Raw genomic sequence first — 12,497 nt, forward strand, 5'->3', positions numbered from 1 at the left:
TATGTATGCTGCTTACTTCTCTTGTAATTCTAGGGCAAATGTATCTCAGCTCTTCTGTGTATGATTCTAACCTGTTCAGACCCATCATTCCATCTATGAGTTCACCTGCTTTCATGCCCAATCTTATTTGATTCAAATATTCTTCTCCTTTCCCCTTGGGTGTACTCTGTGGGGCATTCAGACTGTTCAACCATTGTGTTAACTGTTGTGCATTTAGTCCCATTAATGTAGCATCTACGTCTACTGCTACTGATGGTTTCTGTAATGTTTCTGTTTTTGAAGTTTGCGGTATTATTAGTGGTGCATTTGACCTTACCACAGTTGACGGAACACAAATTGGAATTGGACTAAATTCCAACAAAGACCCAGATCTATTTGACAGTGTTCCTACGGGACTCATTTCTTGAGTATTTTCAATGTATCTCCTTCCTGTCTCATTCTGTGTCATTGCACCTTGATCGCATACACTTGACTTTGCTTATATATATAATGGTACTGGCAGACCTACAGTGATAGAAAAAGATATTGCATTCGGATTCTGTCTGTTACCCAAATTCTGTGGCATGTTAATTCCCACATTATGGTTCATCATTGCTGACATGTCTAACTGTGTTTCTGCTGTTTGAATGTACTTCGGTATTTCTTGTATCTGCTTTTGAGGCATCAAAATTTTTGTTGGTTCAGTTTGAATCAATGTCGGTCTTTGGTAATTCTGTCCTCTCTGCACCATTAAATCAGAAGTTATTTCCAAATTATGTTCATCATATTAGCGTCTTTGGACCTGTGGCTGATAATCATTAACAGGTTCCAGTTTAGTCATGTCAGGATATATTCTCTGATCTTGTGGTATTTCTTGTGTCAAAGGCATATCAGGACTACTTTGCCTCTGCAATTTTCTCAAATTCGGTGTTACAGTACCCTCTGTCGGTTCTGGAGGGGGAGTATTAGTGCTTGGGCCATTTTCGTTTTCCACATATGGTGGTGGACGGTCATTTAACAATTGCAGAATGAACTCCTCATCGTCTGATTCGTCTGACCTTTTCGAGGTTCTCTTGTTTTCTCTATCTTTGGACTGACTCCTGTTTGTTTTATGGGTAGCATTCTTTCCTTCCATCTCTGCTTCGTCAGTAATTGCTGGAAACAATTTGACTCCCTGCAATATATCTGATCTCCAAACCTTTTGAGCACTATCCCATCTAGCATCCGCTAGTGTCTTTTCTAGTTTTCTCACTCTTGTCTCAAATTTCTTTTGTAGTTGCCTTTTAGCCATTTGTTCCCAGATTGCTAATGCTTCAAACTGTGCTGGTCTTGGAGGTATTTTCATGTCATCTAGCGCAAATCTTAAATTCTCCAAAACTCTTAGATTAAACGTCCCATGGATAGGAAACGCTACACTTCCATGCTTTTCTGTTCATTTACACCATTGCTTTAACCAAAGACATGGTGCGACACCCTTCTCTTCAATTACGATGTAAGCTGGTATACCCTCAGGAGGTGATTCTTCTCCTACATTTGCTTTAATATATACATCTCCCCTCAATGCACTCTTAAATGCTTTGAAAAATGTCATCTTTCCGTCCTTTATTTTCTCAAAATGTAATCAATAAGTGACTTTAATTCCCAGAATACTCTTCGCTTGCCTTTCCTCACCAATTGCGCTTCACGGACTGCGTCCAATCCGTGCGCGACCCTTCTAACCAATCAACCTATCCCAGCGCGACTCCTAGTGACGTCACACTCACACACTGCGGCTGACAAAGTCTTGCGGCTTGTCCTCCTTCATTCAGCTTCACGCAAAACTAATTTCTGCAATATATTACGAGCACTAATCAAAAAAAGGAAAACAAATCTGTCGGTTTACTACAGGAAAGGTAATACAATCGCTTCAGACAACTTCGGGATTTTTCACTAGCCTCGGCAGTTATTCCATCTTTCTCGGTTTCCCACTTTCGCAAGCAAAATTTGACCTGCAAACTTTACTCTCAACTGATCAATGAACTATTCTAGTGCACCTTAGAATTCGTCAAATCTCAAAGTCGAAAATGTTCTTTTATTCCTCAACATTCGTACTGACTTGTTGACCACGCCCGATCAACCTATTAAACCGAACAAATTACAACATCAATCAAGTGTCTCATACACTTTTCAACATACTCCGGGGTCTCTTGACCTCGCAGGGCCCGTCTCAACATCATCAACCATGTGGACAATTTTTCCTGCACAAAGCGCTACACACATATGAAGTTCGACGACTTCCCTACTTCCACACTTTGGAGTACCACTCCTATAACATTTTTATTGGAGTTTGTAACCCCCTAAAATCCTCACACACTTCACAATTCATCTGCGGCATAAGCTATGCAAGCACAAAACCCTAACTTCACTCATACCATCACTGGAAACGCCGAAAACATTCTCACACCTCCATTTCCTCCATTCGCAAGCTCTGAGATTCCAGGAAAGCCATTGGGAATTTAGGGCATCATCATCTCTCTAACTTGTTTTATTAAAGAAAATACTAACTTGAATCCGTCTATTGTTCGGATGGGGTCCCAAAGGGCCAAACCATCAAGCTCTGCTACCATCTAATGATAGTGCGTCCAGTCCTTATAAATTACTTATGCTTGGACACGCCAGAGGTCGGTGAATCTTTTTACCGGGTTGAGTTCTCCTCATATAAAGAATTGCCGGATCCTCTCAAATCAATAATCAATAATCATTTATAATCAATAACAATACTCGATTAGTAATCAATCAACAAATTAGTTCAACAGAATAACAGTAATTAGACACACCATGACCTTTCAGTCATGAATAACCACACCTGTTTATTAAAAGTTAATGAGTTTATTTCCCTATATTAACAAAGCTAACACAATATAAGTAAGTCTCAAAATCAAATGATACACATATACGAACATTACTGGCTGTCCATAACGACGGAAGAAACGCAATCTACGCAAAACTTGGATTATAATGCACTCGGCTATAGCAATGCAAATCACTAATAAAAGTAACTGAAATTGACTAATCGCATACATCGGTCAGCATAACAAGATTTCAGTTCAGCATGGTGCATCAAATGAATACCTCAACTAACCTCTGATTAGCATTGGCATGTGGGGCTTCATGCAAAAAATTAATTTAATCAACATAAATTTAGAAACCTTCTAGCTTAGGCTCTGTCAAAAATAAGCAGTTGGTACCAAAGAAGGAAAATACAACAAATAATACATTTATCCTTTTATAATTACCAAATACAATCAGCATTCAAGGAAAGTCTTCGTCCTTCAGGTACCGGTTCGATCAGCATGGGGCAAATTTCAAGGGGGCAAAGTTTAAGGCAGGTTTTCCTTGCAGCAGCAAGGACAATGGGGGGACAAAAGTTATTGAATGGGCAAGGCAAAGTAAAGTTAAAGTTAAAGTCTCTAGGGTGAGAATTCTTTAAAGTCTCTCTCTGGGATAGAGAAAAAGCAGCAAAGTGTCATCAAAAATGGATTCTCGATTCTGGCTTCAAAATGGCATCAAAGAAAATGTCTGGCTTCTCTTCATCCGGTGGGATTAAGTAAGAAAAGTTGCAAATTCTTCAGGTTCTTGCATTGGACGGTCCATGGGGTGATTTCTCTTTGACCAATGAATAGTGTCTTTTCTCTTAATACTCATCTACGCATAAGGTGTCCTTGGAGTTTTGGAACACAAGTAGCAACAAAGTTGCCAATTAATTCTGCATCAGTGTCTTTATGGTCTGCACCTGCAGAAACTGACCTTGCTTCAAAGGGGATGAAAGTTGCCTAGCACGCAACTTTGAGATAAGTGTATTAGTCATTCTACTGGAAAAATACAGCTTTTAAAGGTTTAAAATACGTCTTTGTTAATACAAGTGAAAACTTACGCAGTTAAAATTGAGACCAGGCAACTAGGCCAAAGCCTGTGCTAAATTTAAGCTAAACATATAACAATTTTAACGAGAAAATCATAGAATATAGCTGCAATTATGACACATTCGTACATTTGACGATTTTCATGATTAATTTAAGCTTGTTTATACTAATGGCGATCTACTTCGTGGGCACATTTTCTACATACATTATTTTTCTTTCTAAAATCACATTGTCTTATACGATTTTGTTACATGACATATGAATGTTTGTTAGTCTTTCTTTTTCTGCTTCATCAAAAGCAAGGGTGGAGCTGTTAGGGGGCCAGAAGAATGGAGAAAATAAAAAGCTGGGTGGGGGGAGTATGGGAAAAGCAGCACAAAAGGGGGAGAGCAAGATGGAGCACTGGGGGTGTCGGAAGAAGCACACAAGACAGAGAGTGTAGCACACGAGGTACAAAGCAACATGGTGTATGGGTAAAGCATGAGAGAGCAGTACAATAGAGAGACAATAAAATAAAGTATGCTGTGTCGAGTCTTTGGGGAAAGAAGCAGCATATGAAGGCGATAGCTAGGAAATATAGGAACTCTCATGAAGTGCTGAATAAAACAGGAAAAAATAGTGCACTTTTAGTGAGCAGAGGAAGAATACAAGTCAGCGAAGCATAAGAATGGTAAAGAGGTTATGCACCAAGGGAAAGACTGATATTCAATGCACAGGGCAAGCCAGCTAATAAAAAGCAAGCAAATGAAAGTCACAATGTATACAGCGGCGACCACGTCAAATCTCAAGGGGAGGTGGGGTTAGGGGTTTACAGGGGGAAATAAAATAAATACATATTTTTTTAAGTACCTGTTTCTGCTTTCACAAACTCCGCCGGCCACCTCGTTCCTCTTCCCTCGATGGTGATGGTGTCACAGCAGTCCCTGGGACACCTGCACAGGCTCCCCATGCAATCCTGGTTTTACTCTCATGCTATCAGTATTGGTCGGAACGGCTTGGTCTGCCGCTCAGATAGTGCACTGGGTCTGTTCAGTTTCTCCAACCCAGCTATGTTGCACAGCCGGGTTGGAGAAGCCTAAGAGCGCCTGTCTGCTTTGCCGGCCTAAGACGGCCAGCCAAACTGACTTGCGCACTTAGGGTACTGTCTCCACTCCTCCGCCTCCCCTCCCCCATGGACCAGCCCCACCCCTCTCTGCACATGCTGGCTGAGCCAGCAGCTGTAAAATAAAGCCATATTAAAATATCACTGGCTCAGCCAGTGGGGCGACGCTCCTTTGCCATTGCGAACGAAACCGCCCCTGAATATATCCAACCAATTGTAAGCAGTGGGAAGGCTTTAAGCCCACTCTAAAGTTTGGTAAGCTCACAATAGGTCTTTTGCAACCAGATAGCTTGCCTGTTTTTGTAACCAAAACCTAAAAATTAATAAAAGCACTAATAAAATAGGAACAAACAGAACAGATATGAAGAAAAGACTGCTGCACTGAATCTTAGCTGCATAAGACATAGGCCCTCATTACGACTTCGGTGGTCTTTTTCAAAGACCGTCGAAGCCACGGGTTTCATCATACCGCCAGTGCTAGCGGCATGATTGCCGCCCCATTAGGATTTTCCCACAGGCCCACAGGAAAACTCACCACAACATTAAAGCAGCACTTCACTGCCCGTTAATTCGGGCAGTGAAATGCGTGATGGTGCTGTGCATGGGGCCCCCTGCACTGCCCATGCCAAGTGCTGCTTGTAGCGCTGCCCTGGCAGATTACAACCACCAGGACTGCCAGGCTGGCAGCAGCCTGACGGTGTCAGCGGTATGACCGAGGGGATCAGCCAAGGTCATAATGGGGCCTTGATGAGGTGTGAAGTGGCCCGGACCACCCTGTCTGAGGCGGTCCGACCTCCATTGCGAGGCTGGCGGTCTTGAGACCACCAGTCTCGTAATGAGGGCCATAGTGTTGTTTTGTAATTGCACTTGCATATATTCTTACTGCACCTGAGGAGGGGTTGAAAAACTTAATTTCATGCATTTGAAAATAATGCACTTTTTCCTTTTTTATAAAGCATAGATAATTACTACACAAATAATACAAAGACACTATGGTCATAAAGGCTCATTTAAGAAACATGCTCCCTATATGTTAAGCAGATTTGTCTTTTTGGACAGCATTGGTTGTAATCACAATCAAAACAAAACAGACAATCACAAAAAATGAACGTTGTAAAAACGTAACTTATCCAATGGAAAATATATCAAGTCCACATAAAGTACTAGGGAAAAATGTATTTGCATCACAGTACACTAATTAATGTCAAATATGCAAACACACCACCACAAACACATCACAGCTCAAGGATACATGAACTCTGGCACTTGCATGTGTCGCTGGTTCTATGAAGAACAACAGTGATTTAAATACCTGCAAACCTAAGCAGTGAATGTCCCCAAATCACCAAGCCAACCAGATTGTCTTAAACCCATTAAACATGTTCACTATGGAAGACTCAGTTGTTAAAAAATTGACCATTCAAATGATTTAGAATCTGATGGGTTTCTTGAATCTATGAAGCAGAAAGTCAAAAATAGATTTTCCACATTGTTTCAGTATTCTCCAAAGAGGGGTTAATGAAACCAATGTCTCCATTTCACCCAACAATAGTGAGGCACATTGCCTGCCACTGTCCCCCCTTCCAACTGTGGAACCTGAAGTGGCATGACATTTCAGTAGTATGGTTGCTGTGGAATCCAGGAATAGGGAGGATCAAGAGACTACAGTGGTAATTTCTTGCATCTTAACAGCCTGTCTGCTGGAGGTCCTGTGCCCAGATGCATACATGTAGAGTGAGAGACTAGATATCTAATAGTCTTACCTGTTTGTGGGAAGCAAAGTCCAAAAGCCTGCAAGATCCCTACGCTATGTGCATTGTGGTGTGCGAAGGTGTGAAGTCTGAGGATTTGCAACTTTGAATAATAACCTGTGCATGCTTCTGAAAGTACAGAGCTTGCAGTCTTTGAAAAAATGGGGTCAGTTTAGTGATCATGCATGTGCTGCATAATGATGCCCAGTGCTTCATTTTAAAAACAATAAATGCCAGGTCCCTCAACAGGAGGCCATTGCAGCTTGCACCACCCATTACCCTTCTCAGCATTGCCAGTGGCCAGGAACATAACTACTGTTGGAAAGTGGATTATTGGTAAGGGCAGGTAAGTCTCTACACTTAGCAATTGGCCACTAGCCCCCACTAGGTTCAGTTAGGTCTCAATAAATTAACCCCAGCTCAACCCTTGATAGCTTGGGAATGAGCGACAAGGCTTAACTTAGGAGACAAAGTGTGAAGCATTCAAGTATCATGAAACAGTAATTAAATAAAACGCAGGAAACAGTTTAAAAATCCAAAACCAATTGATTAGAAATAGGAAATAAGTTTACCTTAAAAATGACACCAAAACAAATAAAATCGGATAAGGGGAACCGAAGATATGATTTTTTTTAAGAATTACTATTTTTTTAGCACATAGAAATGAATAGCGCCAATCTAGTCATCTGGTCGCCACTCGACCAGGAGGAAGTCAAACTTTAGGGCGGACCGGGAAGGAGCCCTGCTCAGCTACAGCAAGCAGGAGGCCTCGGTCAAAAGTTTACCTTTGGAATTAGTTGTTTTCGTTGAAGATTTTTCTCAGTGGGACGAAGTCGCCAGTCCAATCCGAACTCCCCAGAGCCCTTCCTTGGATACGCGTCACAGGAGACCTCAGTGAAGATTTCTACATTCAGATTTAGACAATTTTTTGAGATGAAAATCCTTGGATCAGGCCAATCCCGAATCTTGATCCGAAGTCCCTGGAGCCCTTTTTGCATACACTGAGTGGGAGGTCCCGGTCAACTTTCTACGTTCTGACTTAGTCACTTTTTCTGAGATTTTCTTCAGCTGGATGAACCTACGGTTCACCTCGGCAGGTCGTCCCTCTGTGGAGCTTTTCCCAAAATGTTCTCCAGTCTTCTCCAAACTTCTGGATCTTCTTCCAGAAGGTCTTTGAAGGTCCTTCAGGAGTCCACAGCTGACCCCAAGGTTCCAGAAGCGCTGACTTGCTCCTTGAGGGTGCGGGCTACAACTCCCAGAATGCACCTGGCTCAAACTTCAAAACTGTCACTGGACATTGGTCAGCTGGTCAGGTTCTTCAGGATCTGAGACAGGGAACTCTGGTTAGCAATTTTTCACCTATAGCAAACAGGGAGTCCCTCCTTGAACCAGATGAAGCCAGGCAAAGTCCGTCTTGTGGTGGAGCCCAAGTGTGCAGCTGGTGCAGTCCTTTAGGGTGCAGTGTGCAGGTGCAGGTCAGGAGTCCAGCAAGGAAGTCCTTCTTCTTCTGATATTCTTCCTTGTAGGGATCTGAGGTGTGAGTGCAGCTCTGCCATATTTATCCTTGCTCCTCGCTGAAAAACAGGGGGGTCCTGGTTCTCCAGTGAGAGGCAGGCTCCTTGCCCCTGTGATGACCACTTCCTGGGAAGTGTGGCAAAAATCAGTCCTCGGAAGCAACATTCTTCAAAAATCCAACATGGCTGAAAAAGATTTTTGGAGGTTAGATCTGGCTGAGCCCACCCACTGGTGTGGCAAAAAATCCGAAACACACCCCTCTCTTGCCCTCTTCTAATCTAATCAAGAGGGCACCTAATTGTCTGGGGTTGCAGGATGTGAGGGAGGTGCTGGGTTGCTCCAAATGTCATTCCCTGCCTTTGAAGACCAGTTTGGCAGCCCTCCCCCTTCCTACTTCCCCATCGGCAGAGGCAGTTCTCCTCCCCCTGGCACATCCTTTGTGTTCAGCCCAGGCCACTTCACACCTCATCAAGTCAGGCTGGCCAGGCTGCCAGAGGCTGGCCAATCAGAGAAGGGCACTACAGAGCTGAAGTTGGCAACTTTTCAGGTAGAATTTAAAAAATGCTTTCATTATAAATTGTGGGATTTTATTATAATAATTAATTTGATACCAAACTCGAGGTATCTGACACTTAAGGGGACTTTTTTAATTAAAATAAAGTCTCCCCATTTTAGCTTATAAAGGCCATTCACTAGAGTGAGGGAAAAATGAATTTGGCTATTTTACCTCAACAGGGCTTATGAAACAATTTTTATAAGGTCCCTGCTTATAGTTATATGGCACCCAACCCTGGGGCACATAGGGCACACCTTAGCGGTGTCTTATATTTAAAAATAAAGGTAGACTTTGGAAGTACCTTTAATTCCAAAGTCGAATTTGCATATAACTTCAGTTTAAAAGCAGTCAGCAAGGCAGGCCTGCCTTTACATTGACACTGGGCACCTCAGCAGTACACCTATGGGTGCACTACCTATGCTGGGGTCCCTAAACCTACACGCCCTACCATATACTAGGGACTTATAGGTAGGTTAATACTGACAATTATAATTAGCTTACTTTGCATATCCACTTTACACAGAGCACTGGCCCTGGGACTGATAAGCAGTACCCAGGGCACAGCCAAGAGTCATTAACCACCAGTATCTGTCCAAAACGTTTGGGGGGGACCAGGGCAAAAAGAAGGACTTTCGCACAACTACTAACAATCACATTCCTACAAGTGTCACAATTCAGACTAGTCCAGACCACTCCACTCACCGAAAGCTAAGACTGGCTTGGCCGGCAGATGTTAGCCCTTTTTAATGAATATTAAACAACTTTTGTTGTGGTTGTTTCTAACTTAGACAGACAGCACCACCATGTGGCAAGTGCCCATGTTGACAATTACGTGCCGGTGCTGAGCACTGTAAACAACTGGCCAGAACGAAGTACTGGTAATTCCACTGCTGTTCAAGGCAATGAACTGCAGTGGATGGTCTGTGTGAGCTAAGTAGCGACACATTCCAATTATTCACCCCAGAAAGTACATCCTTCTGCATTGGAAGGACACTTGTGTATCGTTGCTGAGTAACGTCTGTTAAACAGCTACTGCTCAGAGCTAAAGCCACACCTGAACAGTAGAGTGTAAATTGTCAATACTCGGATGCCAGTGTTGAGCCATGATGTGTAGGCATAGCAGCACATCTTAGGTTTCTGTGTAGCTACATGCCCTGACATTCCTATACTTAATGAATTCAAAACTTGTAGGTACCAGTGGTATAAAGGTCACCAAGTGAATTCAGGAAAGTTCACCCATATACACTTAGTATGAAGTTTCCCAAATAGGCCTGGTTTCAGTTTTGTTCCTTATTGCTAAGTGAATAATGTAACTACCCATAATCTCTGAAAACAAAATGAAGACATATTGAAGAACTGGGATGACTCACTCACACTTTGTGAGAAGGTGCAATATCCCAAAAATAAAAAAATGTCCCATCTTGCTCATTGAAAAACGAAGGCCCATATTTATACTTTTTGCGGCAAAACTGAGCGAACGCAGTTTTGAGGCAAAAAGTTTAGAGCCGGCTGCGTCATTTCACAATGTCAGCCGGGCGCCATATTTATTAAATGGCGCAAGCTGACGTTAAACTTGGGTTAGCGTTTTAGATGAAGACGCTCGCTGGGTGGGCTTGGCGGTAGGGAAGGAGGGGGTTGTGCATCAGAAAATGACCGTAGCCTGGTTAGAGGCAAAAAACAATGCCTCTAACCAGATTATCACCATTTCCTGGTGCACAACCACCAAAAACATGACTCCTGTCTTAGGAAATACAATAGTCATGCCCATCACCCCAATGGCCAGCACAGGGGACAAGTGTCCCCTGGGCATGGCTATTGCACTCTGTGCCATGCAGGGGACCCCAAGTTAGGGCCCAGATGGCAAAAAAATATAGAAAAAAAAAATTACCTCGACTTACCTGGGATGGGGTCCCCCATCCTTTGGTGTCCCTCTGGTGGGGGTGGGGGTGTTCTGGGGCTTGGGGAGGGCACCTGTGGACCCATTACATGGTGTTTTACCATGGAAATGGGTCCACAGGTCCCCTAACGCCTGGTCTGACCCAGGCGTTAAATAAAGGGGCTAAGCAAGCTTTGCCCCATTATTTAGCCCCTCCTCCCACCTGTGAATCATTTTAGCACAGGGGGATGAATATGGGGCTATGGGGATAGCACAATTTTTTGTATGGGAACGCCTACCTTGCATCTCATTGACGCAGGGTAGGTGCACTCATCCAAAAATGGTCCAAACTCCTATAGTTTGACGTTAGATGTGTGTAACATCAAAATATAAATGTAGAGTTAGGTTTGCGCCGAATCTGTGTAAACAAAATAACGCAAATATGACTAAAAAAAAAAGTATAAATATGGGCCTAAGTTTGTGAAACCACTCCAGCTCAAACTCTGCCTACCTGCAGTCCTAGCCCCTGGATCCCTCTGTTGCCAAAGCAGAACAAAATCAATCACTGAGCCAATTAATGCAAACAAAAATCTACCGAAAAAGAATTAAGGCTACAATCCAATTTAACATTATTACATCAGCTATCATCCAGAGGGGAATACCTTCTTCACCCTGAAACCTTTTGCTTACAACTTTTCTTTTTCATTGTAAACTTCATCTAATGGCATAACAAGCTGTACAGACACCATGGAAATCTATGCTCCACTTGGATGATTTTTGGCCCATGTCATAGGCTAAATATGAAGATAAAAGTCATGAACAACCCAAACTTTTAAGCCATGCCACGCGTGATCATTCATAGATTGGCCTCACTTAGACTTTAGATCCCACTGAAAACTCTGTGTTGTGAATCAATCGTCTTCTTTAATTTTCACTTATTTCCTGTTGACTAAATTTCATTACCAGAGGCAGCCATACATACTCTCCTTCCTAACAACTTATACTGAAATCATTCGACATATTTTCTCCAGTTCACCTTCATAATTTGTTCAGTAAGATAATTTAGAATCCCTGTTAGACTTGGAATCCTTGGCGTGGTCTCCCCTAACTTTTTGCCTCTGCTTCCCAGGTTGTTGATGTGTGCTGGACTCTGTTTTTGCTGTTTTGGTTACTCTGGGCACTTTAACACTCCTATCCAGTGCTAAAGTGCAAGTGCTCCTATATAAAATGTGTATGTAATTGGCTTTCCATGATTGGCATATTTGATTTACTGATAAGTCCCTAGTACAGTGCACTAGAGGTGCCAGGGGCCTGTAAATCAAATGCTACTAGTGGGCCTGCAGCACTGGTTGTGCCACCCACGAGTAGCCCTGTAATCAGGCCTCAGACCTGCCACTGCAGTGTCTGTGTGTGCAGTTTCTAAACTGCCAATTCGACTTGGCAAGTGTACCCTACACCTTCCCTTTTCTTACATGTAAGACACCCCTAAAGTAGGCCCTAGGTAGCCCCATGGGCAGGATGCAGTGTATGTTCAAGGTAGGGCATAGACTAATGTTTTTTATATGTCCTGACAGTGAAATACTGCCAAATTCGGTTTTCACTGTTGCAAGACCTATCTCTCCCATAGGTTAACATGGGGGCTACTTTTAAATCTGATTAAAGAGTAGGGGCCAGATGTAGCAAACGTTTGCGACTCGCAAACGGGCAGAATCGCAATTTGCGACCGTGCAAAATCGGAAATGGGATGCAAAAAGCCCATTTCCGACTCGCAAAAAGCGATGGGACCCGTTTGCGAGTTGCATCCGGTGCGACCCCA

This window comes from Pleurodeles waltl, chromosome 5 (genome assembly GCF_031143425.1).
Source record: "Pleurodeles waltl isolate 20211129_DDA chromosome 5, aPleWal1.hap1.20221129, whole genome shotgun sequence".
NCBI classification, from domain to species: Eukaryota; Metazoa; Chordata; class Amphibia; order Caudata; family Salamandridae; genus Pleurodeles; species Pleurodeles waltl.